The sequence below is a fragment of the Pan paniscus genome, chromosome 14 (genome assembly GCF_029289425.2).
Source record: "Pan paniscus chromosome 14, NHGRI_mPanPan1-v2.0_pri, whole genome shotgun sequence".
Classification (NCBI taxonomy): Eukaryota; Metazoa; Chordata; class Mammalia; order Primates; family Hominidae; genus Pan; species Pan paniscus.
Window position 1 is genome coordinate 51606936 of NC_073263.2, and position 24506 is coordinate 51631441.

Below are 24506 nucleotides of genomic sequence, written 5' to 3' on the forward strand. Positions count from 1 at the left end.
GAATTGATGCCAGCCAAATATATTCTCTCCTGTTTGGAATATATGCAGTGATACTGAGTATACAATTATAAACTCACTATGTGTGTGTATTTGTGTGTGTATATATATACTTTTAATTTTCTTTTTTGTTGAGAATAGTGTGGAATTGATTTTGTCAGAATCCCTATGTTTGTAGGGCACGAGCCTGAAGGCATGGAGCAAGAACGTCTGTGTGAGAAGACACATGATTTCTGCCTCCTATTCTGGATCTCATATATGTATCTTATTGCATCTGTTGCATCTTGTCCTGAGACAGACAGCCTGATGGTTCCAGAGGAAAGTGTGCAAAATTGCCACTAAAGCAAGAGACATGCTCTGAGAAACAAGCATTCCATGACAAACTGTCACACATTTTCATCAATAAGTCACGGTATATAGTATAAGAGGAATTCAATGAATTTCTCTTGTGTAGCTTAGTGCAGTGTAGGAACGTTTGAATTGTTCTCGTATATGCCTTAATTTCAGGTTAATTGTGTATTTTTTTTTCAGAATTACTGTTCATATCAAAATTCAGATATGATTTGGGTAATGGGTTCATTAGAAGCCCAAACCCCAGCATCACACAATATACCCAAGTAACAAACCTGTACATGTACCTCCTGAATCTACAAAAAAACAAAAACAGCTGGGCACGGTGGCTCACAGCTGTAATCTCAGCACTTTGGGTAGCTGAAGCAGGTGGATAACCTGAGGTCAGGAGTTTGAGACTAGCCTGGTCAACATGGTGAAACGCTGTCTCTACTAAAAATACAAAAATTAGCTGGGTGTGGTGGTGGGCACCTGTAATACCAGCTACTTGGGAGGCTGAGGTAGGAGATTTGCTTGAACTTGGGAGGCGGAGGTTGCAGTGAGCCAAGATTGCGCCACTGCACTCCAGCCTGGGTGACAGAGTGAGACCCTGTCTCAGAAAAAAAATAAAAAAAGATAAAAAGAAAACAAAACAGAATTCAGATATGACAGGAAGGACATATTCCTGTTGAAAGCCGTAGTGTAACAATCACTACAAAGAGAATAAAATACCTAGGAATCCAACTTACAAGGTATGTGAAGGACCTCGTCAAGGAGAACTACAAACCACTGCTCAACGAAATAAAAGAGGACACAAACAAATGGAAGAACATTCCATGCTCATGGGTAGGAAGAATCAATATCATGAAAATGGCCATACTGCCCAAAGTAATTTATAGATTCAATGCCATCCCCATCAAGCTACCAATGACTTTCTTCACAGAATTGGAAAAACTACTTTAAAGTTCATATGGAACCAAAAAAGAGCCCGCATAGCCAAGACAATCCTAAGCAAAAGAACAAAGCTGGAGGCATCATGCTACCTGACTTCAAACTATACTGCAAGGCTACAGTAACCAAAACAGCATGGTACTGGTACCAAAACAGAGTATAGACCAATGGAACAGAACAGAGCCCTCAGAAATAACACCACACATCTACAACCATCTGATCTTTGACAAACCTGACAAAAACAAGAAATGGGGAAAGGATTCCCTATTTAATAAATGGTGCTGGGAAAACTGGCTAGCCATATGTAGAAAGCTGAAACTGGATCCCTTCCTTACACCTTATATGAAAATTAACTCAAGATGGATTAAAGACTTAAATGTAAGACCTAAAATCATAAAAACCCTAGAAGAAAACCTAGGCAATACCATTCAGGACATAGGCATGGGCAAAGACTTCATGGCTAAAACACCAAAAGCAATGGCAACAAAAGCCAAAATAGACAAATGGGATCTAATTAAACTAAAGAGCTTCTGCACAGCAAAAGAAACTACCATCAGAGTGAACAGGCAACTTACAGATTGGGAGAAAATTTTTGCAATCTACCCATCTGACAAAGAGCTAATATCCAGAATCTACAAAGAATTTAAACAAATTTACAAGAAAAAAACAAACAACCCCATCAAAAAGTGGGCAAAGGTTATGAACAGATACTTCTCAAAAGAAGACATTTATGCAGCCAACAGACATATGAAAAAATGCTCATCATCACTGGTCATCAGAGAAATGCAAATCAAAACCACAATGAGATACCATCTCATGCCAATTACAATGGCGATCATTAAAAAGTCAGGAAACAACAGATGCTGGAGAGGTTGTGGAGAAATAGGAACGTTTTTACACTGTTGGTAGGGGTGTAAACTAGTTCAACCATTGTGGATGACAGTGTGGCATTTCCTCAAGGATCTAGAACTAGAAATACCATTTGATCCAGCAATCCCATTACTGGGTATATACCCAAAGGATTATAAATCATGCTGCGATAAAGACACATGCACACGTTTGTTTAATGTGGCACTATTCACAATAGCAAAGACTTGGAACCAACCCAAATGTCCCTCAATGATAGACTGGATTAAGAAAATGTGGCACATATACACCATGGAATACTATGCAGCCGTAAAAAGGATGAGTTCATGTCCTTTATAGGGACATGGATGAAGCTAGAAACCATCATTCTCAGCAAACTATCACAAAGACAGAAAACCAAACACTGCATGTTCTCACTCATAGGTGGGAACTGAACAATGAGAACACTTGGACACAGGGTGGGGAACAACACACATTGGGGCCTGTTAGGGGGTGGGGGGCTGGGGGAGAGATAGCATTAGGAGAAATACCTAATGTCAATGATGAGTTGATGGGTGCGGCAAACCACCATGGCACATGTATACCTATGGAACAAACCTGCACATTGTGCACATGTACCCTAGAACTTAAAGTAAAATAATAAAAAAAGAAAAAAGAAAGAAAGAGATCGAGGAAACAAAAAGGAAGCCATAAGTATAAGTTGAAAGAAAATATTTGTGGTACTTGCCAGCTTTAAAAAGTTTGTAAGTTGTGTGATTTCTGTACTCATTCTCAATAAATGTTCATTATTTGTATCTAATTTTATGTATTTTTTCTTAAAGAGGGACACAAAATTTGCATATGCTTTAGGTTTCATAAAGCCTGGACTTGCCCTGTTTCATACCAATGTTGTGTACATATTCATAGCAGTCTGACAGTACCTGTGAGATGAGGAAGCAACATGCTGTAGTGGAAGAAGCAGCCTTGATTCTGCCACTAGGAGCTGTGTAACTTCAGCTTGTTTCTTAGCCTCTGTGAATTTTGGTGTCCTCAGCTGTCAAGTTTGGATGTTGATCCATCACAGAATTGTTGAGACTTAAAGGAACCCTCAGTGTACTTCTTGGCATGTGATAAACACTCAATAAATATAATTTCCTTTTTTCACTTGAGCTCTCTCTGATGGTTTACAGATTTATCTTAGGTCAGGGACCCAGGTGAGGAAATGCGTTGTCCTTTCAAAATGAATTTTGATCTGAGGGTAGTAGGTAGAGAGTTGGGGTTTCCCCTGGGATTCTTGTCTTTAATAAACCCGAGACAAAGTGAATCACAATGGTGTTTTCTCTAGATGTAAAACAAAGTATGCAGTGCCTTCATCAGCTGTGTAGAGTATTGGGCTGAAAGTATTCCAATTTAGTGTGTCTGCCACTACACACACACACACACTCATTTGGTATGACCCAAGGATTACATTATTCTGAATCACTGCAGTTTTTTGACACAGCTTCATTCTTCAATCAAAAATATTGATGAACAAAGCCCTGGGCCAGGTGCTGGATTCCCTTGAAATGTAGGAGTCTGGGAACTAGGATTTGGCATTCATGGGTGTCCTAATGAGCCTGGAGCAGCACATTCTTTCCAATATGTGTGCTTTGGCTATATGTACCAGCGATAGCCTCTATGAGGTGGGGATGGGACGGGAACCCCAGGTTAGCTAAATACTGACTTGCTGTCAGGGTATGATTTAGTCATCATAGCAGACTGGGTTAATACCTATGATACTGGACTATGAACTCTTTTCTTTAAGGACAAGACACAAGACTACTTTTTTCAGTGCCCGCCATGGCTAGTACATAGTAGGTGTTTGTAGCATTTATTGAATTGATTTACAGTCTACATTCAGTAGGAGTAAAAAAAGCCTTTTAAAGTGCCCAAAGGATTTTCCTTTTTGAAACAAAATTGCAGCTTTTTGCTGGGCACGGTGGCTCACAGCTGTAATCCCAGCAGTTTGGGAGGCCGAGGCAGATGGATCACCTGAAGTCAAGAGTTCGAGACCAGCCTGGCCAACATGGTGAAACCCCGTCTCTACTAAAAATACAAAAATTAGCCACACGTGGTGGCAGGCACCTGTAATCCCAGCTACTTGGGAGGCTGAGGCAGGAGAATTGCTTGAACCCAGGAGGCAGAAGTTGCAGTGAGCCGAGATTGCGCCACTGTACTCCAGCCTGGGTGACAGAGTGAGACATCATCTCAAAAAAAAAAAAAAAAAAAAAAAGAGAAAGAAAAAAGAAAAAGAAAATTGCAGCTTTTGATGAATAGCCTGATAATTATGTCCCTTAGCCTGCTGTTGTGGAGGAATAGGAGTCATTTTGAAATGGGGAATCAGAAGCAGTCTGTTTCACACTTTGCTCACAAGTGATTCCTCTGAGTGAAAGAAGTCAAACCAAAGCAAGTCCAGGGAAGTCTGAGAAGTTAGCATACTTGCAAAGACAAAACAGCCACAAGTCAACTGTCAGCTGAGTGAGTGCCTGTCTGGACTTTATCCTGCAGGCAGTTAGGAAGAAACATTGTTTGAAGACGCCTGTCACCAGCACACATGACTGATTTCTCATCAGAAGAGGGATTGTGAGTGAAATAAGAAGAAGTCTGTGTAATATGTGTCATGATGAGTTATACATTTACCTATTAACTGTATACAAAACGTGTATGCATATAGATTATCCATATTTTATTTGGGGGCCATCTGGTTAATTTGCCTGCTTTCTAAACTATTGAGTCAAATAAGCTCACTCAGGTATTGTCAGAATGAACCCACCTAATCTGGTTAACATTTTGGTGTCTGGGCAAGGTCTACCCAGGATCAAATCTGTTGACACCCTTCTCTCCAACCCCAGCCCTGTCCCTACCTACACACACGCTTTGTTTAAAAATACTCATTGGTGCTTACTCTGTGTCAGGTGTCAGGTAGTGTGCTAGCACTGAGGATGCATAGTCCTTTTCCTCTTTTTTTTTTTTTCTTTGGGACAGTGTCTTACTCTGTCACCCAAGCTGGAGTGCAGTGGTGTGATCGTGGCTCACTGCAGCCTTATCCTTGACCTCCTGGGCTCAGCTGATCTTCCCACCTCAGTACCTCCTGAGTAACTGGGACTACAGCTGTCCACTACCACCGGGCTAATTTTTCAGTTTTATGTTTTTGTAGACATGGGGTCTTACTATGTTGCCTAGGCTGATCTTGAACTCCTGGACTCAAGCAATCCTCCTCCCTCAGCCTCCCAAACTGCTGGGATTACAGTTGTGAGCCACTGTACCCGGCTTCATCATATCCCTCTTGAAGCTTGCAGTGTAGGACAGGTGAACCCAGCAGCCACATCTCTTATTTGGGTGTTGCAGGAGACCTGGCATAGTCAGCATCCAGCAGTGTTTCCAGAGTGGCTGGCCTTGCTGCTTCTCCTCACTTGCTCCTCAAGGGCAAGATGATATGCAGGTTACCACTGAAGCAAATGTCCCATCCATTGTCTTCTGGTCCGCTTAAACCTTGATCCAGTAATTAATTATATGAAAGAACAGAAAAAGTTTCAGAGAATGATAATCTGTTTTAAAATTTTCTTATTCATTTTTAATAGTTGTGTTTTGGGGGTACATATGATTTTTGATATGTGTATACAATGTGTAATGATCAAATCAGGGTAATTGGGGTATCTGTCACCTCAAACATTTATTTTTTCTTTGTGTTGGGAACATTGCAATTCTTCTCTTCTAGTTATTTTGAAATATACAATAAATTATCATTAACTATAATTTCCCTACTGCAGTATCAAATACTAGAACTTATTCCTTATAATGATAATCTCTTTAATAGTCATATTTAAATGCCAATTTACAAATGGAGTAAAATATTTAACAATTGAATTGATAATTTTGAGGCCTTTGTTAATAACTACTCTTAATTGCAGCAATTTTGTTTTGGACAGAGATTATGGGAATAAATTTTAATTCTGGTTGGAAAATAGTACTGAAACAGCACTTGTCTTATTCTTTCAAATTTTTAGTACTTGGGTATTTGGAATCATTGAGATTTACTCTTTGTATATGCAGGAACATTAGTTGTTTCAGACTGGACAACGGCTGGTTATAAGTAGTTGAATAAAATCCCTGCAGTTCATCCATTCTTCTCCTACCAGCAGGTGTCATTATGGAAATATGAAAATAGTGTAAATTCCAGAGTTGTAGGAACTAGCTGTGAGAAAGAAAAGTAACACTTTGGATATTAAAAAACAACAAAAAATGAAAAAATCATTTGGCACTAAGCAAGGATGGCATGTTTAATTACTGATTTGGCAGTGTTCTACAGTATGATGTAATAGGATTTTAAAGCACATAATTTATTTTAATTAGATTAAGTAAATATTTATAAGAACCATTCTAGGCTCATAGGAGTCTCAAAAGAAAAGTAAGATGTGATTCTTATCCTCGAGGAGCCGACATGATATCTGAGGATACATTAATGAAATAATTAGTTCATAAAATGAATCAATCTTTCTTTTTTACATGCTGGATTGAAGAACATAGACAGTAAAAGTTGCAAAAGCTGGAGGGACTGAGTAGTGTTTTTGATTGTGGGTTAATCAAAGAAAAAGTTTTAAAAATTCAAGTAGGGAGGAACTTCAAAATAATTTGGTAACTTGATAGCTCATTCCTTCCTTTCTTGCTAACTGCCTATCTCTCGCTATAATCTAAAGTAATAATTATAATAATTACATATTACATATGTATCCAAGGATGTAACAATTGGATTTAACAGTTTACTATAATCGGCCGGGCGCGGTGGCTCATGCCTATAATCCCAGCACTTTGGGAGGCCGAGGCGGGCAGATCACGAGGTGAAGAGATGGAGACCATCCTGGCCAACATGGTGAAACCCCATCTCTACTAAAAATACAAAAATTAGCTGGGGGTGGTGATGCGTGCCTGCAGTCCCAGCTACTCGGGAGGCTGAGGCAGGAGAATCGCTTGAACCCGGGAGGCGGAGGTTGCAGTGAGCCGAGATCGCGCCACTGCGCTCCAGCCTGGGAGACAGAGTGAGATTCCATCTCAAAACAAAATGAAAAAACAACAAAAAATTGGTTTTCTATAATCAAGCGACTAATATGATCAAATCTTTCTAAAAACTAAGGTAAACATTATAAGTGAGCATTTGTATTAGGAGACTTTTCCAGGAACCTGGATCAGGTTCTAAGTGTGCTCGGTCCGGGTCAGTGCTTCATTCACCCTGTTTTCCCCTCTAGACTGTGAGGTTTTCTAAGGCATGGGATATGTGGCATTCCTCTTTGCATTCCTGGCACTCTTAATTCTGCCTCTGGATCTGTAGTGAGCTCTTAGTACATGTTTGTTGAATGACAGTATCACCAAAGGATAGGGTATTTACAGTCCTTTGTACATTATATTGTTAGAATGAATGCATATTGATACTAGACTAGGCAACCTCAGGTTGAATATTTCAGAAAACTGGATTGAGAAACCTGGCTTGAAAAGTTGATAGCATAGGCAGCCGCCCCCTTCTGCGCTGTCACGCCGAGCCAGTGCCTGGGCCTGGAACCAGGCCGCAGTCCCCCGGCTTCGCCCACCATCTCCCTACCATGGACCCCCGCAAAGTGAACGAGCTTCGGGCCTTTGTGAAAATGTGTAAGAAGGATCCGAGCATTCTGCACACCGAGGAAATGCGCTTCCTGAGGGAGTGGGTGGAGAGCATGGGAGGTACTGCTACTCAGAAAGCTAAATCAGAAGAAAATACCAAGGAAGAAAAACCTGATAGTAAGGTGGAGGAAGACTTAAAGGCAGAAGAACCATCAAGTGAGGAAAGTGATCTAGAAATTGATAAAGAAGGTGTGATTGAACCAGACACTGATGCTCCTCGAGAAATGGGAGATGAAAATGCGGAGATAACAGAGGGGATGATGGATCAGGCAAGTGATAAAAAAGTGGCTGCTATTGAAGCCCTAAATGATGGTGAACTCCAGAAAGCCATTGACTTATTCGCAGATGCCATCAAGCTGAATCCTCGCTTGGCCATTTTGTATGCCAAGAGGGCCAGTGTCTTCGTCAAATTACAGAAGCCAAATGCAGCCATCCGAGACTGTGACAGAGCCATTGAAATAAATCCTGATTCAGCTCAGCCTTACAAGAGGGCCGGGGAAAGCACACAGACTTCTAGGCCACTGGGAAGAAGCAGCCCATGATCTTGCCCTTGCCTGTAAATTGGATTATGATGAAGATGCTAGTGCAATGCTGAAAGAAGTTCAACCTAGGGCACAGAAAAATTGCAGAACATCAGAGAAAGTATGAGCGAAAACGTGAAGAGTGAGAGATCAAAGAAAGAATAGAACGAGTTAAGAAGGCTCGAAAAGAGCATGAGAGAGCCCAGAGGGAGGAAGAAGCCAGATGACAGTCAGGAGCTCAGTATGGCTCTTTTCCAGGTGGCTTTCCTGGGGGAATGCCTGGTAATTTTCCTGGAGGAATGGCTGGAATGGGAGGGGGCATACCTGGAATGGCCGGAATGCCTGGACTCAATGAAATTCTTAGTGATCCAGAGGTTCTTGCAGCCATGCAGGATCCAGAAGTTATGGTGGCCTTTCAGGATGTGGCTCAGAACCCAGCAAATATGTCAAAGTACCAGAGCAACCCAAAGGTTATGAATCTCATCAGTAAATTGTCAGCCAAATTTGGAGGTCAAGCATAACGCCCTTCTGATAAATAAAGCCCTTGCTGAAGGAAAAGCAACCTAGATCACATTATGGATGTCGCAATAATACAAACCAATGTACCTCTGACCTTCTCATCAAGAGAGCTGGGGTGCTTTGAAGATAATCCCTACCCCTCTCCCCCAAATGCAGCTGAAGCATTTTACAGTGGTTTGCCATTAGGGTATTCATTCAGATAATGTTTTCCTACTAGGAATTACAAACTTTAAACACTTTTTAAATCTTCAAAATATTTAAAACAAATTTAAAGGGTCTGTTAATTCTTATATTTTTCTTTACTAATCATTTTGGATTTTTTTCTTTGAATTATTGGGCAGGGAAGATACTTATGTGTGGAAGATTATTGCTCTAATTTGAGTGAAATAAAAGTTATTAGTGCGAGGCAAACATAACTCATTTGAGGATAAAAAAAAAGAAAAGTTGATAGCATAGATTCTGAAGTTTTCTCTTTTGATTCCACTTCTCCATCCGAGGACATATATTTCAAAACGTATTTCAGTAAGCGATGTGATTCCAGGACATTGTCCATGAGATATAGAGGACATTGTACTTCATCTAAATAAAACTGGGCCTAATTTTAGGCAGAAGGATGTACGTAGTGTTATTTTATTACCTTTTCAACAACTTTCTTAGTAATCAATCATTTTCAATGAAGACAGTTTGTTCACCACCATATTTGAAGACTATTATTAATTTACCAGCTGCTATATGGTAAGGGGTCTATCCTCAGCCTACCTTTGGTAGTTTGAACTAGTTATACTTTGTTCATCATTTTCTGACATCTCCAGCTGCTTACTAGACTTCTCTGTTTTGATTTTCCATTGTCACCTCCTATGTAACATGTCAAATAGGGAAATCATCGCTTTTACCTACAAACCACATCTTCCTTTAAGGCCATACCTTTTCTTTTAATGTTACCATTTATTTTCCAGTTCCCCAGGTGAAAAACTTTGATGTTTCCTTGTTCTCAACCCCTTCCCCGATCCAATCAATCAAAATAGTATCTATACTTCCTTTGTGATGCCTATGATAACCATTCTTTTCTTCCTTTCTGTTTCTATTACCAAGACCCTGGATTAGACCACGCATGAATGACATAGCTTCTTGAATCATCCTATTAGCGTTTTCTCCTCTTTTACCCCCTATTAATGAGTAGGAACATTTTAGTTAGAATTACTCAAATATCAGTACCAAGTCCACACCCTTAATCAGAGTTGCTAGGGCCCTTCATGACTTGCTGATGATCACTCTAACTCAACTCTTGTACCCTTAAAACTGTTTGCTCTGGTCATATAGAAAAATGCAATTTTCCAATCTAGCCATGTTCTCTTTGACTTCCAGATTATTTGTATTGTGGTAGAATACACATAACATAAAATTGACCATTTTAACCATTTTGAAGTGCACAGTTCAGTGGCACTAAGTATATTCCCATTGTTCTGCAACCATCACCATCATCCATCTCGAGAAATGTTTCATCTTCCTAAACAGAAACTCTGTACCCATTAAACACTAATTACCTATTTCCCCTCCTCCCAGCTTCTGGCAGCCACTATTCTACTTTCTATCTCTATGAATTTAACTACTCAAAGTACCTCATATAAGTGGAAGTATACAATATAGGTCCTTTTGTGGCTGGCTTGTTTCACTTTGCATAATGTCCTCAAAGTTCATCTATGTTGTAGCATGTTTCAGAATTTCCTTCCTTTTTAAGGCTGAATAATATTCCATTATATGTCTATGCCACATTTTGTTTATTCATTCATCCACTGAGAGACATTTGGGTTGCAGTTTCTTCTCTTTAAGTGTATTCTGCTAATTAAAAACAGGTTACTCTTCCTGCCACTTCTTTCAGTCATGTTACTTTGCTGCTCAGAAGCCTTCAATGAGTTCCTTTTTACAGATAGGGTAAGTCGCAGCATGCACAGCATAACACTCAAGGCTCTTGCCTCTCTGGGCCTTGACCTATGTATAAAACCTTTTTGTTAATTATTAGTCTTCAACATTTATTCATGAAACATAGTTTTTGAGTGTCTGGTATGTGTTGGGCCTTGGGGTAAATGCAGAGTAAACCAAATAGATATTGTCCCTTACCCTATGGAACTGACTTTGGAGTTAAGTGATTCCTTCGCTCAAGCCAGAAGGCTGTCCTTTTAACCTTGGAAGCTGGCTACTTCACCCAACATGAATATACCAAAGACCATTTGGTAAATGACCAGCTCACCAAAGCTAATTCTGCAAAAATCACTTGACCAAATAATGATTTTGCTGAAAAATTGAGGTTTATATTTTTTACTTTGTCCCTGTTGTCACTGCTGTTCTCCTCCTGGGCATGCATTGGCCAACTGCTGTTTAATATGAACTTTGCCTGTTTTTCACATTCCAGACTCTGAGAATTTTTAGAATGGTCAACATTTTCTATGGGATTGTCAAGTGTTTTCCATTTGTTTGTTTATTTTTTAAAGCACTGTTTTTTGTCTTAATTACTTTTGCCCCTGTCCCTATTGCTTCTGCTTCTGCACCTTCCTGTGCCCTGGTGCAATGGCTATGAGAAATTGCTCTAAACCCTGTGTAAAGTATTTGCCAGATGATTGCTCAGTGAATTGTTCATTCATTGAGTTAGTCAGTAAGAAGATGATCATTTGGCAAATTAGTTTCCAAACATTTTAAAATTTCTTCTCTCCCTTGTAGGAAATCAAAGGGAAGCATTTTCTACTATTTTTTTCAGGTCTATCCTCTCTGTTTGAACCATAATATCTTTTTTTGAGATGGAGTCTTGCTTTGTTGCCCAGCTGGAGTGCAGTCACACGATCTGGGCTCATTACAGCTTCTGCCTCCCAGGTTTAAGCGATTGCAGCACCTCAGCCTCCCAAGAAGCTGGGATTACAGGCATGTGCCACCACACCCAGCTAGTTTTTGTATCTTTAGTAGAAACGGGGTTTTATCATGTTGGCCAGGCTGGTCTGGAACTCCTGACCTCAAGTGATCCACCTGCCTTGGCCTCCCAAAATGCTGGGATTACAGGCATGAGCCACTGTGCCCAGCCAAACCATAATCTCTTTTAATAGCTCTGTTGATTTGTTTTTGGGAGTAGCCTTCTTGTGAGTAGGCTTCTTGGGAGTAGCCTTCTTACATCTTGTGCTCAGAATCAGTAGTTGCTTGGTTAATCTAAAGAAGCTGGTTAAGGTGTAGAATCATAAAAACAATATAGACACATCTTTTAAAATAAAACTCCAATGTGCATTCTATTAACCAATCCTTTAGGATCAAGACATTTTCTTCCAAAATGGGTCCACTAATTATTCATATCATCTCTCTTTCATAAACCATACTCATTATGAATTACCTATGATTTCCAGTTTCAGTTTCTTTAGACAGGAGCAAGATCTTAAAGACACTGTGATACAATGAGTAAAGAATCCTGGTGTATTTTTACTATTTTTCCCTGCCATTAACACTTGTCATATACAGTTTAAGAGCAGATTATCTTAGCAACATATCTGTATTGATTCTTTAAAAGGATTCAACCTATTTTTTAATGTAACTATTTTCATTGTCACATTCATCAGACAACATATTTAATTAAATATGATTATAATAACAAATACAAGTGGCACAACTTTTCTATCAATTGCCTGTTGGTAAGCGAACCATGCAATTGCTGGGAGTAGAAGCCTACAGGCTTACGAGGGAGAAGGCTGCGAGCCAGGAGCACTGAGCATGCCTGGTATCAGCCAGTATGTTTCCCTGAGGACATAGGGAGCACTGGTTAAATGTATAGTCATTTAGTGCAGGTTGGCTATACAGGCTTTCACTGTATTTGTTCATCCTTATAGACAAAGCTGTGTTATTGCTTACTATCTTGTAATAAAGTAGGAGTTGAGGTGAGATCTAGCAGAAATTGATATGGGGAACTGCACAAATCCTTCAGGTTCAAATGACAAGAACAGGGAATATTTACATTTGATGTAAATTTGCATCACTTCATCAGAGGTCCAGAACCTGTGGGAATGGGGGTGCAGAGAGTGAAGAAGCAGTTTTAGACTGACATCGTTGGCAACTTTATCTTGGGGCAGATGGACCATCTCTGCCAGGAACTCTACTCCTCTGCCTAAATGACCATGCGGCCCCCCTTCCAAGGGAAGTTTCTAGGTGGACATCATGTGACTGCCCACCCCTTGGTCTGCACCCACCTTCCATGTAAGGAAGTGCTAGTGGCCTTCTATGAGGGTCTCTTCCACTGACTTCTGTATGTATATGTGTGTGGGAAGGAATTGTGTGTTGGGGGTAGGAGGTGGGGTCAGGGCTCTGTGCCTCTGTAGTGCATCCAGAAATTCCTCAACATTTTTGACAGTGTATATGCCCTCTCTAGTTTCCAGTACTGATAAAAGCTTTTCCCTGTTTTTGTATTCCGCTTGTCACTTCCCTGGAAATCCACATAGAAGGGATTGGAAGTCTGTCCTCTTTTATTCCAAATCTTCCTCTTCCCCTTCACCTCAAACTTTGTATTTTAGGCTCTTAAACGGGTCTGTACATAACTTTTTCCTCTGCTATAAGCACATAACTAATAAACTATGGGTTAGAGTAAGGTAATTGGCAGTTCTGTTTCTCAGTGTTCGTACCATTAAAATGATTTTTCCAAATCAGACTCAAGGCAATGGAATAATAATAATAATACTAAGTTATTTTGCACTGTGCTTTATGGTTTTACCATGATTTAGTGCTTCATTTAATGAGATAAATAACCAGACAAGGCTGGGGGTGGTGGCTCACGCCTGTAATCCCAGCACTTTGGGAGATCAAGGTGGGAGGATTACTTGAGGTCAGGAGTTCAAGACCAGCCTTGGCAACATGGTGAAACCCCGTCTCTACAAAAAATTAAAAAATTAGCAGGGCGTCGTGGCACATGCCTGTACCTGTAGTCCAAGCTACTTGGGAGGCTGAGGTGGGAGGATCACTTGAGCCTGGGAGGTCGAGGCTGCAGTGAGCTATGATCGTGCCAGTGTACTCCAGCCTGAGCAACAGAGCAAGATCCTGTCTCAAAAAAAAAAACATTAAAAATAAAATAAAATAAAATAACAAGACTACTTGAGTGGAGTGTTTTTGGAACAAAACATTACCTGAGATGAGAGAGGCATTATCGTCTGCTTTCAGCAGGACACTCTGCTTGGATCCCTGGTCTGGGTACTCTTGGATTTTCTGCTCTCTGCATTGTCTCATGTAGGTACAGTTACATCAGGTCATTATCTTGTTGGGGCTATTACTTTAAAAAAATAGATACAGTTTTTGACAAAAAAGAAAGATAGACAAACAAAATGTCAAGGACAGCCAAGACAGACCCTAGCTTCAATCTTGAGGATGGCTTTCAGAAAATCATGGCTGGATTTCCTTGCCTGTGATCTTGTTTTCGAACTGCCTAAACCTGCACTGTCACAAATGGGCACATTTTTGCTCGACCAAAGAAAAGATGAATTTGGTGGCTTTGGAACAACATTTTCTTCATTTGCTCAGCCACAGGGAGAATAAGGGCTATTTGAGAAATAGCCCTTGGACAGCAGGCATCTTTCTTCTAAGAGAAGACGAAATGGATCCTCCATCTGTCTCACCATACAACCCTTGCTGTATGTGTCAACTTGGGTTGAAATCTTATAGATGCTGTTGTCGATCTCTGAACTCAAAAATCTCTTGTATTACTATAAATTACCCTCATTGACTTCCCTAAGTGTTCTCAGATTTCTCTTCTAAAACTGTCCCTCCAGGGATCTGCAGGGAAGATGAAGATTTTTTGTTTGTTTGTTTGTTTGTTTTTTGGGTGGGTAGGGGGGACACCAAATGCCATGAACTCAGTCCCTGCTTTGATTTGGGAAGCTTACCATATCTGAGGCAATTCTCCTACAGCTGTGGTTGAATTCTCCTCTTCTTTTCATTACCTCCCAGGCTAGGAGCCTCTGATTGTGTGAAGGTGGGGTAAGTAGCATGACTCTCCATAAAGAAAAGCCCATGCTTACTCCCAAGATGAGGCAGTGAGCCTTAATAAAAAAGGTGCTGGAAGTAATCCCCCTTTAAGACAGTCTAACATGAGAAATGTTCAAGAGAATATTGTGCACATATTAGACACCCAATCAGTATTTGTTGAGTGAGTACATGAATGCAGCAGGGGGTGGCAGTCATGCTAGGCCATTTCTGGTGCAGCCTCCATGTCTGTTTACCTCTTCAGACCTTAATTCTTCATCTCCTTTCCTCTCCTTATCATGGTTCCATTGTTGCTCTGCTTTTTCTTGCTAACTCAGGGGAAAAGACAAGGGCTAGTTTGGGGATTACAGTTCAAGGCTGCACTGAACTGATGGCAATTGAAGGACAGAGAACGGGAACTACAAAGGATGCTTCTGAACCAGATTCCTATACAACTTCTCTCAAATGCAGACATAGGTACCTGCCTCTGCCGGTCTTGATGCTAGGATAGGGCTGATGGTCATAGGTTGCCAAAGAGTTTTTTTGTTTGTTTTTGTTTTTGTTTTTGTTTTTTGGAGACAGAGTCTCACACAGTGGTGCTGCCTCAGCTCATTGCAACCTCCAACTCCCAGGTTCAAGTGATTCTCCTGCCTCAGCCTCCTGAGTAGCTGGGACTACAGGCAGGAACCACTGCACCTGGCTAATTTTTGTACTTTTAGTGGAGACAGGGTTTTGCCATGTTGGCCAAGCTGATCTTGAACTCCTGGCCTCAAGTGATCCACCCAGATTGGCCTCCCAAAATGCTGGGATTACAGGCATGAGCCACCATTCCCAGCCCCAAAGAGCTTTCTTAGAAGAGCAGCTGCTCAGTGCCCCAGCTGGGTTTCTAATACTTTATAAACTAAGGTGTTTAAAGTGTGCTCATGTCACATCTCCTTGTTCTAGCATTGTTAGGATGAGTTGCGAACTCTTGACTCTGAAACTGGGAAGTGCTCTCTTTTAACTTCTCAGTTTTTAAAAACATGGCTTGTGTCTGTTCCCATTGTCATTTCTGGCCTTCATATGGCCACAACTACCTGTTAAGTCAGTGGAAAACAGACTGTGGCTTTTCTTAGGTGTTTTCTTTTCTTTCTTTTTTTTTTTTGTTAGGGTTTTTTTTTTTTTAATTATACTTTAAGTTTTAGGGTACATGTGCACATTGTGCAGGTTAGTTACATATGTATACATGTGCCATGCTGGTACGCTGCACCCACTAACTCGTCATCTAGCATTAGGTATATCTCCCAATGCTATCCCTCCCCACTCCCCCCACCCCACCACAGTCCCCAGAGTGTGATATTCCCCTTCCTGTGTCCATGTGATCTCATTGTTCAATTCCCACCTATGAGTGAGAATATGCAGTGTTTGGTTTTTTGTTCTTGCGATAGTTTACTGAGAATGATGATTTCCAATTTCATCCATGTCCCTACAAAGGACATGAACTCATCATTTTTTATGGCTGCATAGTATTCCATGGTGTATATGTGCCACATTTTCTTTATCCAGTCTATCATTGTTGGACATTTGGGTTGGTTCCAAGTCTTTGCTATTGTGAATAATGCCGCAATAAACATACATGTGCATGTGTCTTTATAGCAGCATGATTTATAGTCCTTTGGGTATATGCTGGGTCAAATGGTATTTCTAGTTCTAGATCCCTGAGGAATCACCACACTGACTTCCACAATGGTTGAACTAGTTTACAGTCCCACCAACAGTGTAAAAGTGTTCCTATTTCTCCACATCCTCTCCAGCACCTGTTGTTTCCTGACTTTTTAATGATTGCCATTCTAACTGGTGTGAGATGGTATCTCATTGTGGTTTTGATTTGCATTTCTCTGATGGCCAGTGATGATGAGCATTTTTTCATGTGTTTTTTGGCTGCATAAATGTCTTCTTTTGAGAAGTGTCTGTTCATGTCCTTTGCCCACTTTTTGATGGGGTTGTTTGTTTTTTTCTTGTAAATTTGTTGGAGTTCATTGTAGATTCTGGATGTTAGCCCTTTGTCAGATGAGTAGGTTGCAAAATTTTCTCCCATTTTGTAGGTTGCCTGTTCACTCTGATGGTAGTTTCTTTTGCTGTGCAGAAGCTCTTTAGTTTAATTAGATCCCATTTGTCAATTTTGTCTTTTATTGCCATTGCTTTTGGTGTTTTAGACATGAAATCCTTGCCCATGCCTATGTCCTGAATGGTAATGCCTAGGTTTTCTTCTAGGGTTTTTATGGTTTTAGGTCTAACGTTTAAGTCTTTAATCCATCTTGAATTGATTTTTGTATAAGGTGTAAGGAAGGGATCCAGTTTCAGCTTTCTACATATGGCTAGCCAGTTTTCCCAGCACCATTTATTAAATAGGGAATCCTTTCCCCATTTCTTGTTTTTGTCAGGTTTGTCAAAGATCAGATAGTTGTAGATATGCGGCGTTATTTCTGAGGGCTCTGTTCTGTTCCATTGATCTATATCTCTGTTTTGGTACCAGTACCATGCTGTTTTGGTTACTGTAGCCTTGTAGTATAGTTTGAAGTCAGGTAGTGTGATGCCTCCAGCTTTGTTCTTTTGGCTTAGGATTGCCTTGGCGATGCGGGCCCTTTTTTGGTTCCATATGAACTTTAAAGTAGTTTTTTCCAATTCTGTGAAGAAAGGCATTGGTAGCTTGATGGGGATGGCATTGAATCTATAAAATTACCTTGGGCAGTATGGCCATTTTCACGATATTGATTCTTCCTACCCATGAGCATGGAATGTTATTCCATTTGTTTGTATCCTCTTTTATTTCATTGAGCAGTGGTTTGTAGTTCCCCTTGAAGAGGTCCTTCACATCCCTTGTAAGTTGGATTCCTAGGTATTTTATTCTCTTTGAAGCAATTGTGAATGGGAGTTCACTCATGATTTGGCTCTCTGTTTGTCTGTGGTTGGTGTATAAGAATGCTTGTGATTTTTGTACATTGATTTTGTATCCTGAGACTTTGCTGAAGTTGCTTATCAGCTTAAGGAGATTTTGGGCTGAGACAATGGGGTTTTCTAGATATACAATCATGTCGTCTGCAAACAGGGACAATTTGACTTCCTCTTTTCCTAATTGAATACCCTTTATTTCCTTCTCCTGCCTAATTGCCCTGGCCAGAACTTCCAACACTATGTTGAATAGGAGCGGTGAGAGAGGGCATCCCTGTCTTGTGCCAGTTTTCAAAGGGAATGCTTCCAGTTTTTGCCCATTTAGTATGATATTGGCTGTGGGTTTGTCATAGATAGCTCTTATTATTTTGAAATACGTCCCATCAATACCTAATTTATTGAGAGTTTTTAGCATGAAGGGTTGTTGAATTTTGTCAAAGGCCTTTTCTGCATCTATTGAGATAATCATGTGGTTTTTGTCTTTGGCTCTGTTTTACATTTGCTGGATTACATTTATTGATTTGCGTATATTGAACCAGCCTTGCATCCCAGGGATGAAGCCAACTTGATCATGGTGGATAAGCTTTTTGATGTGCTGCTGGATTCGTTTTGCCAGTATTTTATTGAGGATTTTTGCATCAATGTTCATCAAGGATATTGGTCTAAAATTCTCTTTTTTGGTTGTGTCTCTGCCTGGCTTTGGTATCAGAATGATGCTGGCCTCATAAAATGAGTTAGGGAGGATTCCCTCTTTTTCTATTGATTGGAATAGTTTCAGAAGGAATGGTACCAGTTCCTCCTTGTACCTCTGGTAGAATTCGGCTGTGAATCCATCTGGTCCTGCACTCTTTTTGGTTGGTAAACTATTGATTATTGCCACAATTTCAGCTCCTGTTATTGATCTATTCAGAGATTCAACTTCTTCCTGGTTTAGTCTTGGGAGAGTGTATGTGTCGAGGAATTTATCCATTTCTTCTAGATTTTCTAGTTTATTTGCGTAGAGGTGTTTGTAGTATTCTCTGATGGTAGTTTGTATTTTTGTGGGATTGGTGGTGATATCCCCTTTATCATTTTTTATTGTGTCTATTTGATTCTTCTCTCTTTTTTTATTAGTCTTGCTAGCGGTCTATCAATTTTGTTGATCCTTTCAAAAAACCAGCTCCTGGATTCATTAATTTTTTGAAGGGTTTTTTGTGTCTCTATTTCCTTCAGTTCTGCTCTCATTTTAGTTATTTCTTGCCTTCTGCTAGCTTTTGAATGTGTTTGCTCTTGCTTTTCTAGTTCTTTTAATTGTGATGTTAGGGTGTCAATTTTGGATCTTTCCTGCTTTCTCTTGTGGGCATTTAGTGCTATAAATTTCCCTCTACACACTGCTTTGAATGTGTCCCAGAGATTCTGGTATGTTGTGTCTTTGTTCTCACTGGTTTCAAAGAACATCTTTATTTCTGCCTTCATTTCGTTATGTATCCAGTAGTCATTCAGGAGCAGGTTGTTCAGTTTCCATGTAGTTGAGCAGTTTTGAGTGAGATTCTTAATTCTGAGTTCTAGTTTGATTGCACTGTGGTCTGAGAGATAGTTTGTTACAATCTCTGTTCTTTTACATTTGCTGAGGAGAGCTTTACTTCCAAGTATGTGGTCAATTTTGGAATAGGTGTGGTGTGGTGCTGAAAAAAATGTATATTCTGTTGATTTGGGGTGGAGAGTTCTGTAGATGTCTATTAGGTCTGCTTGGTGCAGAGCTGAGTTCAATTCCTGGGTATCCTTGTTGACTTTCTGTCTCGTTGATCTGTCTAATGTTGACAGTGGGGTGTTAAAGTCTCCCATTATTAATGTGTGGGAGTCTAAGTCTCTTTGTAGGTCACTCAGGACTTGCTTTATGAATCTGGGTGCTCCTGTATTGGGTGCATATATATTTAGGATAGTTAGCTCTTCTTGTTGAATTGATCCCTTTACCATTATGTAATGGCCTTCTTTGTCTCTTTTGATCTTTGTTGGTTTAAAGTCTATTTTATCAGAGACTAGGATTGCAACCCCTGCCTTTTTTTGTTTTCCATTTGCTTGGTAGATCTTCCTCCATCCTTTTATTTTGAGCCTATGTGTGTCTCTGCACATGAGATGGGTTTCCTGAATACAGCACACTGATGGGTCTTGACTCTTTATCCAATTTGCCAGTCTGTGTCTTTTAATTGGAGCATTTAGTCCATTTACATTTAAAGTTAATATGGTTATGTGTGAATTTGATCCCGTCATTATGATGTTAGCTGGTTATTTTGCTCGTTAGTTGATGCAGTTTCTTCCTAGTCTCGATGGTCTTTACATTTTGGCATGATTTTGCAGTGGCTGGTACTGGTTGTTCCTTTCCATGTTTAGCGCTTCCTTCAGGAGCTCTTTTAGGGCAGGCCTGGTGGTGACAAAATCTCTCAGCATTTGCTTGTCTGTAAAGTATTTTATTTCTCCTTCACTTATGAAGCTTAGTTTGGCTGGATATGAAATTCTGGGTTGAAAATTCTTTTCTTTAAGAATGTTGAATATTGGCCCCCACTCTCTTCTGGCTTGTAGAGTTTCTGCCAAGAGATCCGCTGTTAGTCTGATGGGCTTCCCTTTGATGTTAACCCGACCTTTCTCTCTGGCTGCCCTTAACATTTTTTCCTTCATTTCCACTTTGGTGAATCTGACAATTATGTGTCTTGGAGTTGCTCTTCTCGAGGAGTATCTTTGTGGCGTTCTCTGTATTTCCTGAATCTGAACGTTGGCCTGCCTTGCTAGATTGGGGAAGTTCTCCTGGAAAATATCCTGCAGTGTGTTTTCCAACTTGGTTCCATTCTCCCCATCACTTTCAGGTACACCAATCAGATGTAGATTTGGTCTTTTCACATAGTCCCATATTTCTTGGAGGCTTTGCTCATTTCTTTTTATTCTTTTTTCTCTAAACTTCCCCTCTTGCTTCATTTCATTCATTTGATCTTCTATCGCTGATACCCTTTCTTCCAGTTGATCACATCGGCTCCTGAGGCTTCTGCATTCTTCACGTAGTTCTCGAGCCTTGGTTTTCAGCTCCATCAGCTCCTTTAAGCACTTCTCTGTATTGGTTATTCTAGTTATACATTCTTCTAAATTTTTTTCAAAGTTTTCAACTTCTTTGCCTTTGGTTTGAATGTCCTCCCGTAGCTCAGAGTAATTTGATCGTCTGAAGCCTTCTTCTCTCAGCTCGTCAAAGTCATTCTCCATCCAGCTTTGTTCCCTTGCTGGTGAGGAACTGCGTTCCTTTGGAGGAGGAGAAGCGCTCTGCGTTTTAGAGTTTCCCGTTTTTCTCTTCTGTTTTTTCCCCATCTTTGTGGTTTTATCTACTTTTGGTCTTTGATGATGATGTACAGATGGGTTTTTCGTGTGGATGTCCTTTCTGTTTGTTAGTTTTCCTTCTAACAGACAGGACCCTCAGCTGCAGGTCTGTTGGAGTACCCTGCCGTGTGAGGTGTCAGTCTGCCCCTACTGGGGGGTGCCTCCCAGTTAGGCTGCTCGGGGGTCAGGGGTCAGGGACCCACTTGAGGAGGCAGTCTGCCGGTTCTCAGATCTCCAGCTGCGTGCTGGGAGAACCACTGCTCTCTTCAAAACTGTCAGACAGGGACATTTAAGTCTGCAGAGGTTACTGCTGTCTTTTTGTTTGTCTGTGCCCTGCCCCCAGAGGTGGAGCCTACAGAGGCAGGCAGGCCTCCTTGAGCTGTGGTGGGCTCCACCCAGTTGGAGCTTCCCGGCTGCTTTGTTTACCTAATCAAGCCTGGGCAATGGCGGGCGCCCCTCCCCCAGCCTCGCTGCCGCCTTGCAGTTTGATCTCAGACTGCTGTGCTAGCAACCAGAGAGACTCCGTGGGCGTAGGACCCTCCGAGCCAGGTGCGGGATATAATCTCGTAGTGCGCCGTTTTTTAAGCTGGTCCGAAAAGCGCAGTATTCGGGTGGGAGTGACCCGATTTTCCAGGTGAGTCCGTCACCCCTTTCTTTGACTCGGAAAGGGAACTCCCTGACCCCTTGCGCTTCCCAAGTGAGGCAATGCCTCGCCCTGCTTCGGCTCGCGCACGGTGCGCGCACCCACTGACCTGCGCCCACTGTCTGGCACTCCCTAGTGAGATGAACCCGGTACCTCAGATGGAAATGCAGAAATCACCCGTCTTCTGCGTCGCTCACGCTGGGAGCTGTAGACCGGAGCTGTTCCTATTCGGCCATCTTGGCTCCTCCTTCAGGTGTTTTCTTAAATTAACTTCTGGGGCAACATCAAGTCCAGAGGCACCGTCTCCTTTCTCTACCTTAAGGATAATTCTGAGACTCTAAGGACAGAATGGTTTCTTTATAGACTTTCAGCCAGGTGCATTTGCTGTGAGGCTAAACATCCAAATAGATTTAGAGTGAGCGACAGTGGGTATTCAGGTCAAGTCCACCAGTTTGATGTTCCTTCTTTTCCATGCTTTTTTCCTTCAGAATACAGTCAAGTCTCCAAAAAATGTATGTGTAGCTTAAACAAATTCCGTTATATGATATAATTTTACTTTCCATTCCAGCCAGTGAGTGTTTTCCCTAGAGTATGCAGAAGATGATAGAAAAGAACCTGTTGTTACCTTTATCATTTTTGTTGCCATGTGCAGCTCAGAGTGTGACGTTTTCATTGTGCCAAGTATAATTCTAATATTTATTGATACAACTTGTTGCCATAGTCTTTATACACGATCTTAGCCAAAAGGCCGAGAGGCAATACCACATGTCTCTAAGTGGAAGCTAGGTCTCTGGTCTCAACCAAAGTCATAGTCATTTGTTCCAACTTTGGAGGAAAATCTGGATGTGTTGGACTTAACTGAGAAATGTATCTCCAACATGGTGCCTTCCTTAGGGATTTTCAAGGGTTAATTTTGAAGATATGTAATTTTAGTCCTAAGTGCTGACTTTTGAATGTAACTGTGACCTAAGATATTATACAACAGTAGTGTCTGATTCCTCTTTATAGTGTCTTTTGTGATAGGTAATTCACAGACTGGTTACAGTCTGTTTTCCTTTTCTTTTTTAACCTAAAATATTTTCTAGTTTTCTCAGGTGATGAAATTGTAGGTTAAGCTGGGATTTGTAACCTTCTCTACATTTGCTATATAGCGTCTATGTAATCTTTCTATTGGTCTGAGACATTGCAGAGGAAACCTATAGCCATGCCTGGAGCCAAAATGTTGGACATAACCCAATTTGCTTTTTTTTTTGTTTTGTCTTGTTTTTAGAGTTAGTTGATGGGTGCTGAGATACTAAGGTACTAAGAATGATAAAAATAAGGAAAGACTTCTGAAATAGACAACACAAAATACCAAAGCTCAATTCTTTCACTTTTCTTGATGATGACCCCACTGTTTACAGTGGATTGTAGGTTGTTATAGTGATGGGAAAGGTCTGTGCTGATGGGCATTGGGAAAGATGTTGCAGTCTGAAGATGGACTTTGTCTAATGCAGTGTAACCGACAAAGCCAGGTCTCCTGGTATGGGCTCTTTGTAGTTTAACATTCAAAGAAACAACAGTCCAACTTGAGAAACTTTGAAGAATAATGTAAATATTTGCTGTAAGTTTTATTTTTAGGAGGCTTTGCATAGGGATTTTATATAGTGAAAGGATACAGAAAGCTTCCTAAACAATTCCTTGACACCTCTTTCCTTCTTGCCAGTTTCCGCTCATGACAACTATGAAAATCTCTCTCTTGCTCTGCCTACAGTGTCCTCACTCTGGGTGGTTCTCTCATCCTTTGTGCCCCTGCACACCACACTGACCTTCCCTGGTGTATGCAGTCCTCTGGAACATGTTCTGTCTAGCTCTGGTGGGTTTTCTTGTGAGAATAAGCCACATTGCTCCAGAATTTTGGTGAATGAAATTTTCGTATTAGTAGGAATATTTTGCTTATTTAAAACTCTTTGATCTTGGCTTGAGACATATTGCTTGTTCTCACTTTGATATGATGTGTTCAATAAAGTCATCTAAGACCCTGCAAACCAGATCCATCTGCCTTCACACTTTCATTAAATTAGTAAGGTCACTATGAGGAGAGTATTTACCAAACAGTGGGCCCACAGCCACACTCCTCACTTCTCCTTTTGGTCTCTCCTTAGAAATAAAGTTGTTTAAAACCATTTGCTTCCAGAAGGCCATATATAAAGGTAGTAAATTTAGGTGTTAATTCTGAGCATGGTAGTGGTGCTGTGCCTCCTTCCTTTCCAGTCTGAGGATGACTTCTACCCCAAATTATTCTTTGAGTTACTCCTAGCAGGATGAGAGCAGGACACAGGGCTCTAGGGGAGAGGAAAATGACTAAGATGATTTAGTATATCTTTATCCTTTACACAGCTTTGCTATAAATTTATAGATGCATCTGTATTATTCAGGGCTTCCCACAGAACAGAAACAATAGGAGTGATATAGGTTCTCCATATATACATACATACACATATTTCTCTCTCTCTCTGTATATAAATACATTCATTATAAGGAATTGGCTCATGTGATTGTAGAACTTGACAAGTCCCAAAAGTCCAAAGATTTGCAGGGTGAGTTGTTAAACTGGGACCCAGGAGAGCTGATGGGTCTTAAGTTTTACTCTAAAACTTCCCTGCAGGCTCAAGACTGAGGAAGAGCTGATATTTCAGTTTGAGTCCAAAAGCAGGAAAAGACAGATGTCCCAGCTTGAAGGTAGTCAGACAGAAGGAATTCTCTCTCATTCAGCCTTTTTG

The 24506-nt window shown here is 40.7% G+C and overlaps 1 pseudogene; it reads left to right on the forward strand.

Annotated features, from left to right (window-relative positions):
* Positions 1 to 7754: 7754 nt before the first annotated feature.
* LOC100981483 (hsc70-interacting protein-like) lies at positions 7755 to 8866 on the forward strand (annotated as a pseudogene).
* Positions 8867 to 24506: the final 15640 nt, after the last annotated feature.